Source organism: Hemiscyllium ocellatum, chromosome 18 (assembly GCF_020745735.1).
Source record: "Hemiscyllium ocellatum isolate sHemOce1 chromosome 18, sHemOce1.pat.X.cur, whole genome shotgun sequence".
In the NCBI taxonomy this organism is placed as follows: domain Eukaryota; kingdom Metazoa; phylum Chordata; class Chondrichthyes; order Orectolobiformes; family Hemiscylliidae; genus Hemiscyllium; species Hemiscyllium ocellatum.
The window spans coordinates 71,706,952-71,726,432 of NC_083418.1; positions in this window are offsets into that span (position 1 = coordinate 71,706,952).

Here is a 19,481-nt window from a genome sequence, read left to right on the forward strand (position 1 = left end):
ATGCTGACAGTCGTTCCTTGACAGTTCCTGGACCTGGTAGGTGGATTCTATAGATGGAAGGTTGGCCTTTGTGATTGTCTGGGCCGAGTTCACCACTCTCTGTAACCATGTCTGATCTTGAATGGTACAGTTGTCACACCAAGTAATGGTACATCCAGACAGAATGCTCTCGATGTCGTACCTATAAAAGTTGGCAAGGGTATTCACCGTCATGCTAAGTTTTCTCAGCTGCTTGAGGAAGAACAGACGTTGTTGACCTTTATAACCAGTGTGTCCACATGAAGAGTCCAAGAAAGCTTGGTGTGGATGACCACTCCCAGGAGCTTGACAGTCTCCACTTGTTCCACCTCTGTGCTGTTAATGTGTAGGGGGGGGCATGAGTAACATCCTGCCGGAAGTCAATAATGAGTTCCTTGGTTTTGCTGGCATTGAGAGCAAAGTTGTTCTCATTGCACCATTTTTCCAGATCTTCCATCTCCTGTCTGTAGTCTGTTTTGTTACCATCTGAGATTCGACTGACTATGGTGGTGTCATCAGCAAACGTGTAAATAGCATTAGTCTGGTATATGGCGACGCAATCATGGGTGTACAGTAGGGAGCTGAGTATGCACCCTTGAGGGACTCCTGTGTTGAGTGTTAGTGAGGATGAAATATTGTCCCCAATCTTCACTGATTGTGGCCTGTGGTTCAGGGAACTGAGGATTCAGTTGCAGAGAATGGGGCTTAGTCCGAGATCACTAAGTTTATCATTAAGAATGTCAAGGATGTTGGTCATCTCCCCTACCTAGATGATAACATCTACAGGAAAGGCAAGGAAGAGATTGACATCCATCCAAGAATTGACAAAGCAGAATTATGCCCTGAATGGCTCTAAACAGTGTGCATATCCAACACCATTAACGTGGCCATGAAGCTGCAAATTGCTGGGATAAAGGACTGCAGCCCATGTCAATGAGGCTTTCAAAGGGAAAGCAAAGGACTCTGGTAGGACATCTTTCAAAAGTGTTGCCTACATAAGATTGCGTGCACCAATTTGAGAGACGGCATCACCAATTGGCACAAACATGAGCACGGAAACCTCCTGCCAATTACCACTTACTGCATTCCCCCCCACCCAGGTGACTCCGAACCCATCAGTACTGACCACCATTTGGAGGATGCACTGAGGGGTACATGGGCACAGGCTGTACTCAGTCTGTGAACCTTCCCTGGACTGCCTCCCAAAATGTCTTCCTTTGGATAAGGAACCAAAACTGTTCATGGTATTTGAGCTGTGGTCTGACTCATCCCTCTGCAGAGGAATCATCAAACTGCTGAAAAAAGGTGGGAAACAATGTGACTGGAACAATTGGAGGGACATAACCGTACTCTCAGTCCCTGTGCTAGATCTTCAGCAAGATTCTTCTCAACTAAAGAGGTAGACAGTGCATTGCATCAGCACCAGGTGGATTTCCAGGAAAATAAATCAAACAGATCTTCATACTCACAGAACAGAGGGGAATTACCAAATATCTTTATCATCACTCTGTGGGTCCTCCTTCTTCTATTCAGGCTCTCTTTAGTTCAAAAAGGGGTCTTTCATCTTCCATGGTTGGACTCATCATCATGATGCCCTTAATGAACATTGCATCAACTCAGGAGCTATTCTGGTTTCTCTCAGAGGGACCTGCATTACTAACACTGGCAGCGCTGTGTGCGTCCTTGCTTCAGTGATCACCGACATCTAGGATCTCATAATCCCTGAGCCATCCCATTGAAGAATGACCTCTTGGCTTGAAGAATCAATGAATCAGTCAGAGGGCCAGCAGTTCAGCAAACTTGGTAGTTCACTGCTTCAAGGCAGAATACAGCAAGCTATACAAAACAAAAGATCCCAGGTTTTATTGCTAATGTCAGCTGAGTAAAGCGATTTCAACCAAGATGAAATTGACAGAGCCATAATTACTTCCAATGTATCTGAGTGAGGAATGGTAAACTTATTCAGTGTGTCAATCTCCAATTTGTCTGAATAAGGCACATTACCCAGACTGTGGGGGCTAAACTAATACTGTATCATTAATAAAGGCAATTAGAAACGTATAGGCTAATAATGAGCCAGTATGTGCTAATCTGTCAACTGTGAGACTTGATTTGTTGACTCAGTTCTGATAATCTGGAGCCCATTCATCTGAAAAAAAGGGAGAGAATCTAACCAATCGACAACTTCACATAAAAGAAACAAAATAACCATGATATAAATTTTAGCCTTAATTAACCTATCAGAAAGAAACGTACCATCTCAGCAACAAAAAAAAACAAACCATTTGGCATGATTCCTATGAAGTTATACTTTGGGGTTTTAAGCAATTAAATAAAGATTTAACACAAAGATAGGATAAACAATGACTCATAGGTCACACGTGGGTGGCAGGTGACAGAGGGAAAGCCTAAAGCAGTTAAATCTTTGAAGTGACTCACTGTGCTCGTGTTCTATTGTGAGTTATTACTTTTTCTGCAATTTAAATCAGACTCAATGCAACCTCATTGACTGTGTCCATCTTGTAAGGAGCTAAAGTATCAATCACAGTGTTTTTGTGTTTTCAAGCTCTCCTGTAAATGATAGCTGAATTCTTCATCCATCCGCTTTTCTGTAATGGTAAAGGGACCATTCAGAATAAAATCCACAGGATATTAAAATCGTACCATCGTAAACCAAAACAATCTACTGGCAGAGGTACTTAGTATATCTCTGCAAATGGCTATCAATGATTGCTTTATTTGGCCAGCACCATTAACACATATATTTTAAAGTAGGCATTATTTTTATATCACTAAATGTCTCAGAAGAAAATATTATTTTACTCAAGAGAAAACTGAGAAATATAAATAAGAAACATATTTTCTAATCTATCACAGTGAAACAATGCACCTGTATAGCTCAGCAAATATTTATAGCACTGTCTTAAGTTAGATAAATAAACAAGGGAAGTTTTGCAAATGGTTCATTTTCATATATTTTTAAGCAGTTAGTTTTCTAAATAGGGTATAGGTTTGATAAATTTCCTGACCTCAGTAGTGGAGAAGCTATTGGAGAAAATACTAAGAGACAGGATTTATTCACATTTCGAAGTGAATGGACTTGTTAGTGATAGGCAGCATGGGTATGTGTGGGGAATGTCATGTCTCACCAAATTGATTGGGTCTTTTGAGGAGGTTCTAGATTAGAGTGGTCCTGGAAAAGTACAGCAGTTCAGGCAGCACCTGAGGAGCAGGAAAATCAACATTTCGTGCAAAAGCCGCTCTATTCCTGATAAAGGGCTTTTGCCCAAAACGTCGATTTTCCTGCTCCTTGAATGCTGCCTGAACTGCTGTGCTTTTCCAGGGCCACTCTAATCTAGAATCTGGTTTCCAGCATCTGCAGCCCTTGTTTTTACCTTTTTTGAGCAGGTGACAAGAATAATTGATGAGGGAAGCGCAGTGGATGTTGGTCAAAAAGTGTGGTGCTGGAAAAGCATAGCAGGTCAGGCAGCATCCGAGGAGCAGGACAGTCGATGTTTGGGGCATAAGCTCTTCATCAGGAATGTGGGGAGGGGGAAGTGAGAGATAAATAGGAAGGTGGGGTGCATCTGCAGCCCTCGCTTTCTCCTGGACAGTGTATGTTGTCTTCATAAACTTTAGTAAGGCATTTGATAAGTATGTAATGGTAGGTTGGTATAAAAGGGGATCTGAGGTGAGCTGGCTAGATGGATACAAAACTGGCTTGATCATAAAAGACAGAAAGAGGCAGTGGAAGAGTGTTGTTTGGAATGGAGATCAGTAATTGCGGTGTTCTGCAGGGATCAGTACTGGGACCTTTGTTGTTTGTATTATATATAAATGATCTGGTGAAAGATGTAGGTGGTCTGATTGGTAAGTTTGCGGATGACACCAAAATTGGCAGAGTTGTAGTTAGTGGAGAGGATTGTAGAAAGATACAACAGAATATTAATAGATTACCGATTTCTGGTGGATGGAGTTTAATCCGGAGAAATGTGAGGCGATGCATTTTGGAAGATCAAATTCAAGTGCAAATGATACAATACATTCGGAGCATTGACATGCAGAGGGATCTGGGTGTACAGGTGTATAGATCCCTGAAGGTGGCAATGCAAGTGGATAAGGTGGTGATGAAGCAAATAGCACGCTTGCCTTTATAGGCCAGGGCATTTCACTTCACCCGACGAAGGAGCAGCGCTCGGAAAGCTTGTGATTGGACCAAAACCTGGTGTCATGTTCTGACTTTCTCTACCCCAGTCCAGCACTGGCACCTCTATACCATGCATTTCAAAATGCATTTTTGAAAAAAAAAGCAAGTTTTCCTTTATTTATTTGAGTGGTAACTTAGTGAAGTTTAAGGAGACCAAATGAAAAATGGTTTACCATAAAGAAGTAATTGTTTTTAGTTGTGATGGCAAGTAATCAGCTTGGAGTAACTTGATTTTAAATTATTGACAATCACCTCAAGAATTTTTAAGAAATTTTCCTGCAAATTTGGGCCACCTCAGTATGCTGTGGTATTTTAAGACAAAAATAACTTTCAAATGCTTTAAACTTTAACGTCCTTGGGCTTTTAAAAGAACGTAAGAACTGGGAGCAGGAGTAGGCCATCTGACCCCCTTGAACCTGCTCCACCATTCAATAAAATGATAGCTGATCTTTTTGTGGACCCAGGTCCATTTACCCGCCCACTCACCACAATCCTTAATTCCTTTACAGTTTAAAAAGCTATCTATCTTTGCCTTAAAAAGGCAATAAAAGCCAGGTTAATTCTTAAAGCACCTCCCCTCCCCAGCCATAACAAATTAACACAGTGAGCAGAGACTCAGAAGTGTGAATAATACGCTCAGGGAGCGTGTTTAATTTTCAGGCCAGGGTCAATTACAAAAGGATACAACTTGCTTTTAATTCCTCATGTTTAAAACATGCAGGCATTATTGTGGAAACTCTAGCTGACTGCAGTTGTACTTAAAATACCATGATATTCTGAGCCAGTTGCACCAATCTCAACTGCGCAAGTAAAAATAAGAACAAAGTTGAAGCTAAACATTCCAAAATGCATTTCTGAGCATTCTAACATGGCTAGTCAAATTCATTGTTATTTTAATGAATTACAGTTTCTTTTGGAAGAATGGACATTTCCAATCACGTTAACTCGTTTCCATTTGAGGGTGTATTTCACAATCTACACAATGAACAAAAGATCATTCACCATGGGTTATGCCAATGTTAGACTCTGCCAATAAGCTTTAACTAAAATCAACTTGCCATTTCTTCTAACAGAAACAATATTGGCAATGCTAAACAAAGTGATCCCTGCAGCGATGAAAAGCTTAAATCATGAGCAATTAAGCAAGCCAGGTTTTATTAATCATCTTTTGATTCCAAATTGAGCAATTGCAAAAGAATAGGCTTGGAATGGAGTTTGTAAAATCTAGTCTGCAATATATAAGCAAACTGCATTTGAATAAAATTAGGAAGTGTTACAATTTCTTTCAAAACATAGAATCCTGACAACATGAAAGTAGGCCCTTCGGCCCATTGAGTTCACACTGACCTTCTGAGGAGCATCCCACTCACACCCATCTCCCTACTCTATCCCTGTAACCCTGCATTTCTTATGGCTCACCCACCTAGCCTGCATATCCATGGACACTATGGGCAATTTAGCATGGCTAATACACCTGGAAGAGAATAGAATATCCTTTACTGTCACATGTACCCAAGTATAGAGGTACAGGAGTACAGTGAAAAGTTTACAATGTCACCCCATATGGTGCTATCTTTGGTACAAAGTACTTAGTTACAGATCTTAGAAACAAAATACAGAAGTAAAGGGAAAAGAAGGAGAAAATGTTATGTCACTTACAGTTATTCATAGCATAAGTTAGAAAAATGAGAAGTAAAGTTTAAAAGATAAACATTACAGTCTTTCCATAAAAGGCCTGCAGTAGATCAGCGCAGAACAGACACATGGTCTGACCTGGTTCACAAACCACTGACCACCCGCACCATCACCAGTCCAACTAATGTCAGGCTCTGTTCAGGTCTCCAGCCGTTGGTTGTCCCTGGTCTGCACAAACCTGCATATCTTTCGAGTGTTGGGGGAAACCGGAAGACCTAGAGGAAACCCACGCAGACACGGGGCGAATGTGCAAACTCCACGCAAACAGTCACCCGAGGGTGGAATTGAACCCTGTGAAGCAGCAGTGCTAACCACTGAGCCACGATGCCACCCACAGTAGCTCAGTGCTTCTGTCTTGTATGGTTTAGGGATATTGATCAGGCAATTCTAAGGAAAATGGCTCTCAGTTATGTATGAGGAGAAAGTGAGTTCTGCAGATGCTGGAGATCAGAGCTGAAAATGTGTTGCTGGAAAAGCGCAGCAGGTCAGGCAGCATCCAAGGAACAGGAAATTCGACGTTTCGGGCATAAGCCCTTCATCAGGAACGTATGTTTGGCAAAAAACAAAACTGTTCTTGTTTGAGAAAGAGTCGTATTAGAAACATTGTCTCCTTTTCTTGCTCCACAGATATCACCAGAACTGGTCAATTTTTCCAGAACTCTCAGTTTTTATTACAACATCTGCAGTATTTTGCTTTTATTTGCCTTTATGGAATTGTTTTTAAAATGCTCTTAGACTTCCTTATTATCCCAGACTAAATAAGAATTAATAAGTTTGATCAAGAGGAGAAAGCAAACCTGTCCTTCACCATGATGAAATGCTTGCTCTGTCCTCCCACTCCATCCCATCCCAATACTGCATCACCCCATTTCCTCTACCCTTCCAGCCAGGTCAGTTCCTGACTGACAGAAAAAAAAATCCAAGAAGAAATCTAAGGCCAACAAGGGGAAAACAAATTCGGAAAATCCTCAGGCCAGCCTTGGGTGAATGTCTGTGTGGAGTTTGCAAAACTCCCCCTATCTGTGTGGGTTTCCTCTGGGTACTCCAGTTTCCTCCCACAGAGATGTGCAGGTCAGGTGGATCCACCAGGCTAAATTTCTCATAGTGTCCAGGGATGTGTAGGCTGGGTGGATCAGCCATAGGAAATGCAGGTTATAGGGATAGGATAGGTAAGTAGATCTGGGTGGGATGCTCTTCAGAGAGTCAGTGCAGACTTAATGGGCTGCATGGCTGCTTTCACACTGTAGGGATTCTATGATTCAATGAAAATCCTCCCTAACCTCTTCTGGTTCCAGGACCATTACAGCAGGGAGAGGAGTCATTCATTCTCATGTCTGTGTCCACTCTCAAAATGAGCAATGCACCCTGCACCATTCCAACTCCTTCATCTTGTAACCCGACTCCAAAATACTTTTTTCTTTTCAGGTCTCAAAGCAATTCCCTTTTGAATGCCTCATTTGACTCCACTTTTGCGACACTCTGAATTCCAGACACATTCCAGATCCTAAACACTTGATGTGTGAGGAAGTTTCTCCTCATTTGCCATTCCTTCCTTTGCCAATTTGCTGAAATCTATACCCTGTCAATCCCAATTGTTCCACTCGCAGGAACAGTTTCTTGCTAGCTTCACTGTCAGGGGCCCTCAAGACTATGAAGAATTCTATCAAGCCTTATTTCAACCTACCGTTCTCCAAGGGTTGTCCCATTGATCCAAAGGTGATCAAAACCAGGCCAGGAGATGGCATGAGCCCTAAAAACCTGATCACAAAATTGAATTCACTTTTCCAATCTAAAGGATAGTGAAGAAGGCGTTTGCTACGCTTTCCTTTATTGGTCAGAGCATTGAGTATAGGAGTTGGGAGGTCATGTTGCGTATGTATAGGATATTCGTTGGGCCACTGTTGGAATATTGCATGCAATTCTGGTCTCCTTCCTATGGGAAGGATGTTGTGAGACTTGAAAAGGTTCAGAAAAGATTTCCAAGAACGTTGCCAGGGTTGGAGGATTTGAGTTACAGGGTGAGGCTGAATAAGTTGAGGCTGTTTTCCCTGGAGCATCGGAGGCTGAGGGGTGACCTTATAGAGGTTTATAAAATCATGAGGGGCGTGGATTGAATAAATAGACACGATCTTTTTCCTGGGTTGGGGGAGTCCAGAACTAGAGGGCATAGGTTTAGCGTGAGAGGGGAAAGATATAAAAGGGACCTAAGGGTTAACTTTTTCACGCAGAGGGTGGTACGTGTATGGAATGAGCTGCCAGAGGAAGTGGTGGAGTCTAGTACAATTGCGACATTTAAAAGACGTCTGGATGGGTATATGAATAGGAAGGGTTTGGACGGATATGGGCCGGGTGCTGCAAATGGGACTAGATCAGATTAGTATATCTGTTCAGCATGGATGAGTTGGGCTGAAGGGTTTGTTTCTATGCTGTACAGCTCTATGACTCTATCTCCATGTGCTATTATGGAGGGGGGAGCTCTGTAAGTTAATTCCAAGGTTGCTCCAGTGTCCTAAAGCCCTTATACACCATTTACCCTCATCCCAATGATATAGCCCAATGGACAACATGCACTATGTGCCAAAATAGACACTGATGCAGGTACAAATATCATCCTTTTGGACATCTTGCATGGAATATATGCAAAGAACTGGGCACAATGCTATGCAATCTATATATATATAAACTATCTGCCTACAATGAGTCTGGCATTCCATGAATTGGTATTATCCATCCTACATGTTAATATGGGTCTTTAGACCATAAGACCATAAGACATAGGAGTGGAAGCAAGGCCATTGGGCCCATCTAGTCCACTCCGCCATTCAATCATGGCTGATGGGCATTTCACCTCGCCCATTCTCCCCATAGGGGATAGACGTCTAAAGTATTATATACTGTTGAAACAGCCAGAACAGTTATTTTTCATCTGCTAGCATGCATGAACCAACATTAATATCATCTGCAAGGTAACAAGCAGGGCAGGTCCAAACAGTAACGATTCCAGACTGCAACAGTGGATCGACTCAAAGTCAAGCTGATTTTCACCAAGATGAGTTTGGTTTTCTTAATAAATTTAAAGGTGACATAATGATGCTCATTCCGGCATTGTTTCTTCTTATAATTACAGATTGCATATTGAAGGAAAATTCCAACTGGCTTTGGATTCTGTGGTACAAAACAACATCTACAAAACAATTGAGTATCATATTGAGTGTGTTTTGAAGATTGATGCCACTCCGTGTGTATATCACCAGCGTCTTTTTCAGTCTGTCAAAGATGCCTTATCATCCAGAAAGTGTGTTCTTTGATATTTCAACCTCTCCATGTTTATCATATTGGACATTAATGCATCCTAAAAAAGTCTATTTATTCCAGCCTATTGCATCTGGCTCTGAGGTCAGGCAAACTACCTGAGCATTGACAAATGGGCTATCTAGTTTTTTGAAAAATCAAGGACTGCACACTTTCCTTTTTTGCAAGCATATCTTTGTTCATAATGGATATAAACCATCGAATTATCCATTGCAAGCCATTCACATGTAGGTTTCCATAGTTGTAATTGACTACTTGTGAAAAGTCTGATACTTCTTCAGAAGCACCATGTTTTCCTGGGCCAGCATTTATTGCCCATCCCTAATTGCCCAGAGGGCAGTTCAGAGTCAACTACATTGCTGTGGGTCTGGAGGGTCACACATAGGCCAGATCAGGTAACGTTGGCAGCTTCCTTCTCTAAAGGACATTAGTGAACCAGATGGGCTTTTCAGACAATTGGCAATGGATTTATAGTAGTCATTAGCTTCTTAATTCCAGGTATTTATTGAATTCAAATTCCACCTTTTGCCATGGTGGCTTTTGAACTCGGGTCCCCAGCACATTACCTGGGTCAACAGTCCAGTAATAATACAACGAGGCCATCGCCTACCAGGTTTATAGATGGCTATTTCTGATGCTCTGAGCAGACTTCTAAATCCTACAAAGAAGAAGATATTTATTCAGACTGACAAGTGGATCTTATTGAATCTCAGTTTGAAGGTGTTCTTTACAACTACCCCATTCATTTTGGTCAGGACAAGTAGAGCAGATTCAGCTAGCTATGTCTGATGACAACCAAATCCAAAAGCTCAAGGGGATCGTCATCATCTATATTCAATGGGTCCCCAGCAACCGTGTTATTTCTGGTCATTCGGTGATAAACCAAGACTCTCCAAGAATAGAATCAAATGTGAACAAATGGTTATTCCCCAGTGTCCTCATTCAGGTATATTGGCCCATATACACCTAGGTTACATTGGTGCAGACACAGTTCCAGATTTCAACACACGGATTAATCAACATCACAGAAGACTGATGAACTGATCAAGCCGTGTGAAACATGACAACTCCATCGACCTCAGCAATCAGACAAACCTCTCCTTCTACATGGGATTCCTGTTGAGTGGTTACTATTTCACCCAGACTCAAAAAAAGGTTACCTCTGTATCTGCTCAGTTTCTCCAGCATTCTGTGCTTGCACCACACCATTCAAAGAATCCCAGCACTGTAGCTAAAGGCCATTCAACTCAGAGTCTACTCCAACCCTCCAAAGAACATCCCATCCAGACCTACACTCCCCCACATTTCCCATGGCTGATCCACCAAACCTGCACCAATCTGGAGAGTGGGAGGAAGCCAGAGCACCCAACAGAAACGTATACAGGCAGGAGGAGAACATTCAAACCCCACACTGCCAGTTGCCTGAGGCTAGCATTGAACCGGAGTCCCTGGCATTGTGAGGCAGGAGTGCTAACCACTGTGTCACCCTTTAGCACTTCCATCCCAACCAGAGGCAGAGATTTCCAGGGAAAATGAATCAACTAAGCTGGCATAGAGAATGAATTATGTCATCGATCAAATAATCAGTGATACAGTAGGCTAAATTTCAACCTCCTTTCATTCTTTTTGTGCTGTCATGTTTCTTTTTGTGACTAACAGTCTGACAGTTGTGATATTAACAGAGACCTTTGTGAGATTTGTTCAGTTGGTAATTACTGACATACAGCTCTCACTTGCAGGTTCAAACTTCACTTGATGGGGAAGATGGAATGGTTGCTCTTGCTGCTAGAGTTCTACTGCTCACTGTGAACACAGAAATATCAGCGGAGGGGAAGGTGCGGTGTACCCATAAAATAATTGCCTTATCTTTCCTTCCTTGAAATGAATTCACTGACCAGTTAAGTAAAATTTATTGATATCTTTCCAAATTTATTTATGTGAATAAAAAAAACAAAAAACTATGGATGCTGGACATCTGGCAATAACTGGGGCAAGAAAGCAAAGTTATTGTCCAGTGACACTTTTTCAAAATCAAAGATTTATGTAAAAACTCCTCAACCAATAGAACGAAGCACAGGAGCATTAATATCTGCAGCAATATTTCTGAGAGTCCCAATATTGAGGCAGCAGATTCAATAATCTCTGATTTGACTGAAATCAGTTAATGAATTTTTTTAAATAGCACAGACATTAGGTTCAAGCCTATTCACTATTCTGTTTTTTAATTTTAGTTGTGGGAAGTCAGTGTGACCCTGCTCATCTTAATTCGGCTGCATGCCTTGCCAATGAGACAGGCCGTCTCATTGTTTAGTGAAATCCACAACATCTTCGAAATAGCTCACTTGGCATTTCTATTTCCTGTGTATTAATGCTCAATTACAAACTAAACCACATGCAACTAGAAAACAAGCAGAACAATTCATCAATTATCTGCACAAAGGGATCCACAATAATCTACAATCAGTGTTCCCACAATCATAAGAGTTGTTCTGCAGTAATTTAGCAATTTAATTTTAGATAAGGGAGCACATTAAAAGCTTTGCAGACAATGTCTGTTTTACAGTATGTTTTATGTTCAGTACAACAGTTACAAAGGAAATATTCAACATAAAAGACACACTATACATTGTTTCCTGATTTGGTTCGAAGATGTTCTTGATTGTCAAAATATTGTGTCTGACCAAATTAAACATGGAGCCAACTAAACTATTCAAATATAGGGTGGCACAAGGGCTCAATGGTTAGCACTGCTGCTTCACAATGCCAGGGCTGATTACTGACATACAGCTCTCACTTGCAGTTCAAATTTCACTTGATGTGGAAGATGGATGGTTTCCCTTGCTACTGGAGCTCTGCTGGGCAATGTGAACACAGAAATTCCACCCTTGGGCGACTGTGTGTGTGGAGTTTGCACATTCTTTCTGTGTCTGTGTTGGTTTCCTCCAGGTGATCTGGTTTCCTCCCACAGTTCAAAGATGTGAGATTAGATTGATTGGCCATGCTAAATTGCCTATCATGTCCAGGGATGTGTACATTAGGTGGATTAGCCACGGGAAATGTAGGAGATGGATAAGGATGAGATTCTCTTCAGAGGGTCTGTGTGGACTTGATGGGCTGAATAGCCTGTTCCCACACTGTAGGAATTCTATGCTTGCACTTGTATCAGATGTATTTATAAAATAGCCCTGTGTCATCACCTCAGTCTTAGTTTCCATCGGCTTACTTAATGCATCATTGTAAGAAGAGCTGAGCAATTGGTTTTGGAAGTCTTATTTTAATTAATATTTACCTCCATTAATGTAAACCACTGGTGAGGATTAAGGCAAAATAATGCAGTTCCTGGAAATCTGAATCAAGCCCAGCAAACGTTGAAGAATTTCAGCAGGTCTGGCAGCATCCGTGGAGAGAGAAACAGAGTTAACATTTCATATTTGGTTGCAACTCTTCAGAACCCAAGAACAGTCTGAAGAAGAGTCATACCAGATTTATAACATTAATCCTGTTTCTCTCTCCACATTCACTGCCAGATGTGCTGGGTGCCTCTTGATTCAATACTTCTACCTTAGTTGGAATCACATTGTTTTAAAATGCCAATTCTGGAGGCTAAGCCAATATTATTTACAATTCTGAACATTGGCTGTTTTCGTGGATATCTGCTGGTCTGACAATAGGGTTGCTGGAGGAGAGGGAACAGCATCAGCCAAAGAGAATTCACAGATGAGGTTCTATAGGACACTGACAAGTCCTCTTCTGGAGTATTGTGTCCAGTTCTGACCGTCCAGTTATCGGAAAGGTATTATCCAACTGGAGAGGGTTTCAGAAGAGATTTACCAGGATGTTGCCAGGCATGGAAGGTTTTGAGTTTTCAAGAAAGGCTGGATAGGCTGGGATGTTTTTCACTAGACCGTCGGAGATTAAGAGGTGATCATATAGAACTTTATAAAATAACAAGATGTATAAATAGGATTAGTGGTAGGTGTCTTTTCTCTAAGATAGGTTATTTCAAGTTTAGGGGCACATCTTTAAGGTGAGAGGAGAGAGATTTAAAAAAGACATGAGGGGCAATTTTCATACAGAAGGTGGTTCACATGTGGAATGAACTTCCTGAAGAAGTGGTGGACATGGCTACAATTACAACATTTAAAAGACATTTGGATAAGTACATAAATAGGAAAGGTTTGGAGGGATATGGGACAGACAGATGGAACCTGTTTATTTTGGGATTATGTTTGGCGTGGATCGGTTGACCTGATGGGTCTGATTTTTTGATGTTGGTTCTATGACTCTATGACGAGTTAAGGGAAGATGACATGAAGGTATCAAGAGCTTTAATCTTACAATAGAAGTGATCATGGGACTCTATCACCAGCACAAACCCAAACCCCCAGTTCTGGGCATAGGAGGCAGAGCTTGATCTGTCAGTGTCAATGTGGCCCTGAATTTTTCAATTACATGGAATATTGCGTGCAATTCTGGTCTCCTTCCTATTGGAAAGATTTTGTGAAACTTGAAAGGGTTCAGAAAAGATTTACAAGGATGTTGCCAGGGTTGGAGGATCTGAGCTACAGGGAGAGGCTGAATAGGCTGGGGCTGTTTTCCCTGGAGTGTCGGAGGCTGAGGGGTGAACTTATAGAGATTTACAAAATTATGGGGGGCATGGATTGGATAAATAGACAAAGTCTGTTCCCTGGGGTGGGGGAGTCCAGAACTAGAGGGCATAGGTTTAGGGTGAGAAGGGAAAGATATAAAAGAGACCTAAGGGGCAACTTTTTTCACACAGAAGGTGGTACATGTATGGAATGAGCTGCCAGAGGATGTGGTGGAGGCTGGTACAATTGCAACATTTAAAAGGTATTTGGATGGGTATATGAGTAGGAAGGGTTTGGAGGGATATGGGCCGGGTGCTGGCAGGTGGGACTAGATTGGGTTGGGTAACAGGTCGGCATGGACGGGTCGGACCGAAGGGTCTGTTTCCATGCTGTACATCTCTATGACTCTATGACTCTACAGGCTGGTACAACAGTGGATACAACAGTATGATTCTGTATGTTGTACACTTTTACTGAATTTCTGTGCTTCAGAAGGAGTAACTCCATCATTTCCTCTAAGTCGCCAGTTGATTGAAATGAGAGAGCAACCTGCTTCAAGATTTCTCAGAACTAAAAGTAACAATTGACTGCAATCACATCACCCAGCAAGCTCTGCATCTGGGCAGAGGTGTATTATATATATATGTGTGTGTATATATATCAATATATCAACCAGGGATGCCACACCATCAACATGCACATGGTGGGTGACAACAGACACTCTGTTAGTCAGGTCCATACCTGGTTTTCCTGATAGTTATTATGATAACACCTTCATATGGTGTAAATGCCACTCCTGTACCCACATAGCAGAGACTTGGCATGTGAGAACACCATTCAATGCTCATACCAGAGGCCCAAAAACAGAAGCTGGAGAGTGCAATAACTGAATGTTTGCACCCATATGAACCCACCAGTAAGCTGCAGGCTTTCTCAGGCAGAATTCCTGCTCCCTCTGCAAGTTGACTGCAGTTTCAGCCTGAATTGACTCTTCAGTCAATCCTGAGTTTGAGATCTTATCTGAGCAAACTTGCTGAGGTAATTGATCCTCTTGTGACATTGTTTCAATGGTCAGTGGACAGTGTGTCTAACCACTCCAAACACCTCTGGCCTGGATACTCGTTTGAAGGCACTTTATCCTTCACCACAACCCTTGGCTGGAAGGAGCAGCTCATTCCTCCAGGGGGCTCCAGTGCAGCTTCTCAGAGGCAAGGGCTTTAACAATCAGAGTTTCAGGCTGATCGCAAACCAAAGTGCATTTCCCTTTTAAGAAGAGCACACACTGTATTTAAATTGTGCCAGGGCACCATGTTTTGAGAGCCACATCAGCAGGTGACCCCCAATGAAGAGCAGGAACAGTTCACAGTTGCCTCTCTGATGTTATTGAGGTATCAGTATGGTTTAGATGCAGTAGATTGAGTTCTGTTACCAAGCAACTGGTGGTTTATGACTCGTGTGCTTTCAATGCCACCAATCCTCCTTTTTAGATTTTTTTTTAATCAACCTGACATCACTGACAGACATCTTTGTATCCTTTTTGAGTACAGATAAGGTCCCAGAGGACTGGAGATAAGTTAATGTTGTCCCATTGTTTAAGAAGGGTAACAGGCATTATCCAGGAAATTATAAGCTTGTGAGATTCACGTCAGTGGTATGGACTTTATTTGAAAAGATTCTCAGGGTCAAGATCTATACATATTTAGAAGTACGTGGATTTATTCATGATAGACAGCATGGGGGAGGTTTGTGTGGGAGAGGTTGTGCCACACTAACTTGATCGGGTTTTTTGAAGAAGTGACGAAGATGATTGACGAGGGAAAAGCGGTTGATGTTGTATACATGGATTTCAGTAAAGCATTTGACAAGGTCCCTAATGGTAGACTGGTCCAAAAGGTGAAGTCACATGGTATCAGGGGTGAGCTGGCAAAATGGATACAGAACTGACCTAGTCATAGGAGACAGAAGGTAGCGATGGAAGGATGCTTTTAGCAATGGAGGGTTCCATAGGGGTCGTGCTGGGATCTCCGCTGTTTGTGGTCTACATAAGTGATTTGGAGAAAATGTGCTGGCCTAATGAATAAGTTTGCAGATGATACAAAGATTCTTAGACTTGTGGATATTGAGAAGGATTGTCAGAGGATACAGCAGGATAGAGAGCAGTTGGGGGCATGGGCAGATAAATGGCAGATGAAGTTTAATCTAGAAAAATGTGAGGTGATGCATTTTGGAAAGTCAGGTACAGATGGAAATTATACAGTGAATAGCAGAATTGCTATGCAGAGGGAGCTGGGTGTGCAGGTCCATAGATCACTGAAGGTGGCAAAGCAGGTAGATAAGGTAGCAACTGAAAAATGTGTTGCTGGAAAAGCGCAGCAGGTCAGGTAGCATCCAAGGAGCAGGAGAATCGACGTTTCGGGCATAAGCCCTTCTTCAGGAATTCCTGAAGAAGGGCTCATGCCCGAAATGTCGATTCTCCTGCTCCTTGGATGCTGCCTGACCTGCTGCGCTTTTCCAGCAACACATTTTTCAGCTCTGATCTCCAGCATCCTCACTTTCTCCTAGATAAGGTAGCTAAAAAGGCCTTTGGCATGTTTACCTTCACTGGAAGGTGCAATGAGAATAAGGATAGACAAGTTATGCTGCAGCGTTGTGGAACTTCCGTTAGGGCACACTTGGAATATTGCGTACGGTTCTGATCACCACACTACCAGAAGAATGTGGATGCTTTGATGATGATAATGAAAAGGTTTACCAGGATATTGCTTGGTATGGGGGATTTTAGCTATGAAGACAGGTTGGATAGACTGTGTTTGTTTTCACTGGAATGCAGGAGATTGAAGGGGGCATGGACAGAGAGGAAAGCATGAGAGTTTTTTTCCCTGGTTGAAGGGGTCAATTGCTAGGGGACACAGGATCAAGGTGTGGAGCAGGGATGTTTCGAAGTGATGTGTGTAGCATATTTTTCACATTGAATTCATCAATTGCATTACAGCGAATTTGTTTTAATGAATTAACATTATAGCAGATTCTGGATTAGTGGTGCTGGAAGAGCACAGCAGTTCAGGCAGCATCCAAGGAGCAGCAAAATCGACGTTTCAGGCAAAAGCCCTTCACATTATAGCAGAATGACCTGTATTGAAAAACACAACTGATAATAAATAACCTATTTACTAATTAGCTGTTCTTATATACTAATATCCCATAAACACAGCCCTTGGCAAAAAGGTAACTTCAGACATGGATTCTGACATGCAGTTCTCCAATCCAGGAGGAACCAACATCAAGAGAGATTTCAGAGAAAATAACAGCTAGAAATCACTTACTGAAGCTTTCACCTCTTCTGACACCCAAGCAGTTACTGACTGCTACAGCTAAAATAAACTAGAAAGCCTGATCTGTGAGAGTTAGTCCCTCTCCTTCCATTGCTCCAACTGTTTTTTAAAAAACCTAAAGGCTCCTACGTTTTTGACATAGTTAGCCAGTTCGACACCTAGACCTTTGCAACCTCTCTTCAAAATAACCCAGCAGCAAATAACACTTTTAGTGTGAAAGCATCATCACAACGCACATGGTGGTGAGTGCCTGGAACATGCTGCTAGAGAAGGTGGTGAAAGCAGACACAAAAGCAGCATTCAAGAAGCATCTGGACAAACACATGAAGGAAAGGAATGGAGGGATATGGATCCTGTAAGTGAAGACAGTTTTAAAAATGGATGCTGCAAATGTGTTGCTGGTCAAAGCACAGCAGGCCAGGCAGCATCTCAGGAATAGAGAATTCGACGTTTCGAGCATAAGCCCTTCATCAGGAATAAGAGAGAGAGAGCCAAGCAGGCTAAGATAAAAGGTAGGGAGGAGGGACTAGGGGGAGGGGCGATGGAGGTGGGATAGGTGGAAGGAGGTCAAGGTGAGGGTGCTAGGCCGGAGTGGGGTGGGGGCGGAGAGGTCAGGAAGAGGATTGCAGGTTAGGAGGGCGGTGCTGAGTTGAGGATTTAAAAATGGATGGGCAATATGTGTCAGTGCAGGCTTGGAGGTCGAAAGGGCCTGTTCCTGTGCTGTATTGTTCTTTGGTCTAGCCTGTTCATCTGGAGCAGTTGGGACTTAAAATTGGCCTCTTGGCTCAGAAGTAGGGACACTAACACTGCTCTACAAGAGCTCCTCATTCCTCCTCCTGATGGTGAATCTCCTGTCTGTTATGAGTGGTAATGGATGAACCACTTTAGTGTCTTAGTCGGAAAAGGCTCTTGACTTGCATAACAAGGCATAGTTTATTGCATAATTGCAATAGGTACAATTGATATTGACTGGTAGACACATTTCCAACCATCAGGTGCCAGGTATGTCGCATCTGTCTCAATTTCTCCACACTAAGAGTGCATGACATTTTCAGAATGGTGGAATATATGCACTTCAACATTAACCCTTTAGAACCATCGCTTTATATGCACTTAACTGTGGCGTCCAGTTTCTCTATTAAATACTCGTTCTTTTATGAGGTGATCTTCCCTCCTGGTGTAGACTGTGAAGCATTAAAATTGAGTGTGACAGCAATTTCCTCTGCCAGAGCTCAGGATTCAGAGCCACGTAAGCCAGGGTCTTAATTAAGATGGGACAGAATCGATACATGTCGGGGATTCTATTAGCTATGTCTTCTGGAGGAGGAGCTGGACACTTACAGAAACTAAACATCACCAGTATAATTAATATTCAAAAGTAAAGGATAGCAATGCATTTAATTTGTATCTTTCATGCCCTCAAGATCTCCCAAAGAATGTTACAGTCAATGAAATACTTTTGATGTATAGTCCTGGTTGCAATGCATAGAACCATAGCAGGCAACTTAAACATATCAAGCTCCCACAAATAGAAATCTGATGAAAGACCTTACAATCTGTTTCTAGACTTGGTAGTTGAAAGATAAATGTTGAATTTATTTAGACAACTATGGGCTGTCCAGTTGCAAAATGAATTCGAAGGGTAATAAGAATCAAGGTGCAATGGTAGAAAGGAGAAACAAAATGCACAATGAATTGGGTGAGATAAGCAGTACAAGAATAAGAAAAGATGGCTGGTTTGTGTTGCAAATGAACAGCAGCACAGTGGGTTAAATTCCACGTACTGCTTGAGGTTACCATACAAGGCTCTCTTTCTCAATCTCTCCTCTCCAGTGAGGTGCAGTGACCCTCAGGGTGGGCTACCACCAGTTTTCTCTCCCTTAGTAAGACTACGGGCAACTTTGCCATTTTATATTTGGCACTGAATTACACAGTGGTGCAAAAAGTCATATTTACAGAGGGGCTTTAATTATCCTGATACAAACTGGGATTATAATAGTGTAAAAGGCCAAGAAAAGGAAGATTTTCCAGGAGAAGATGCAATATTTCTATATTTCTGAACAAAATTAGGAAGGGAGTATTGCTGGGTATAAAATAGATTGGTTAGGTGGATCAAAAGTCACATGGTGAACATAAAGGAGATGTCGCGATTATTGTATCATAAGACTGTGTCATAAGATGGTCAGCATGGACCAGTTTGGACTGAAGGCCCTGTCACCTTGCTGTAGGACTCTATGACTTTGCGACTTTGTTTATATTACCTATAGAGAAACACAAGGAGCAATCCAGAATAAAAAAATAATTGGATAGGGTAAATTTGAATGGAAT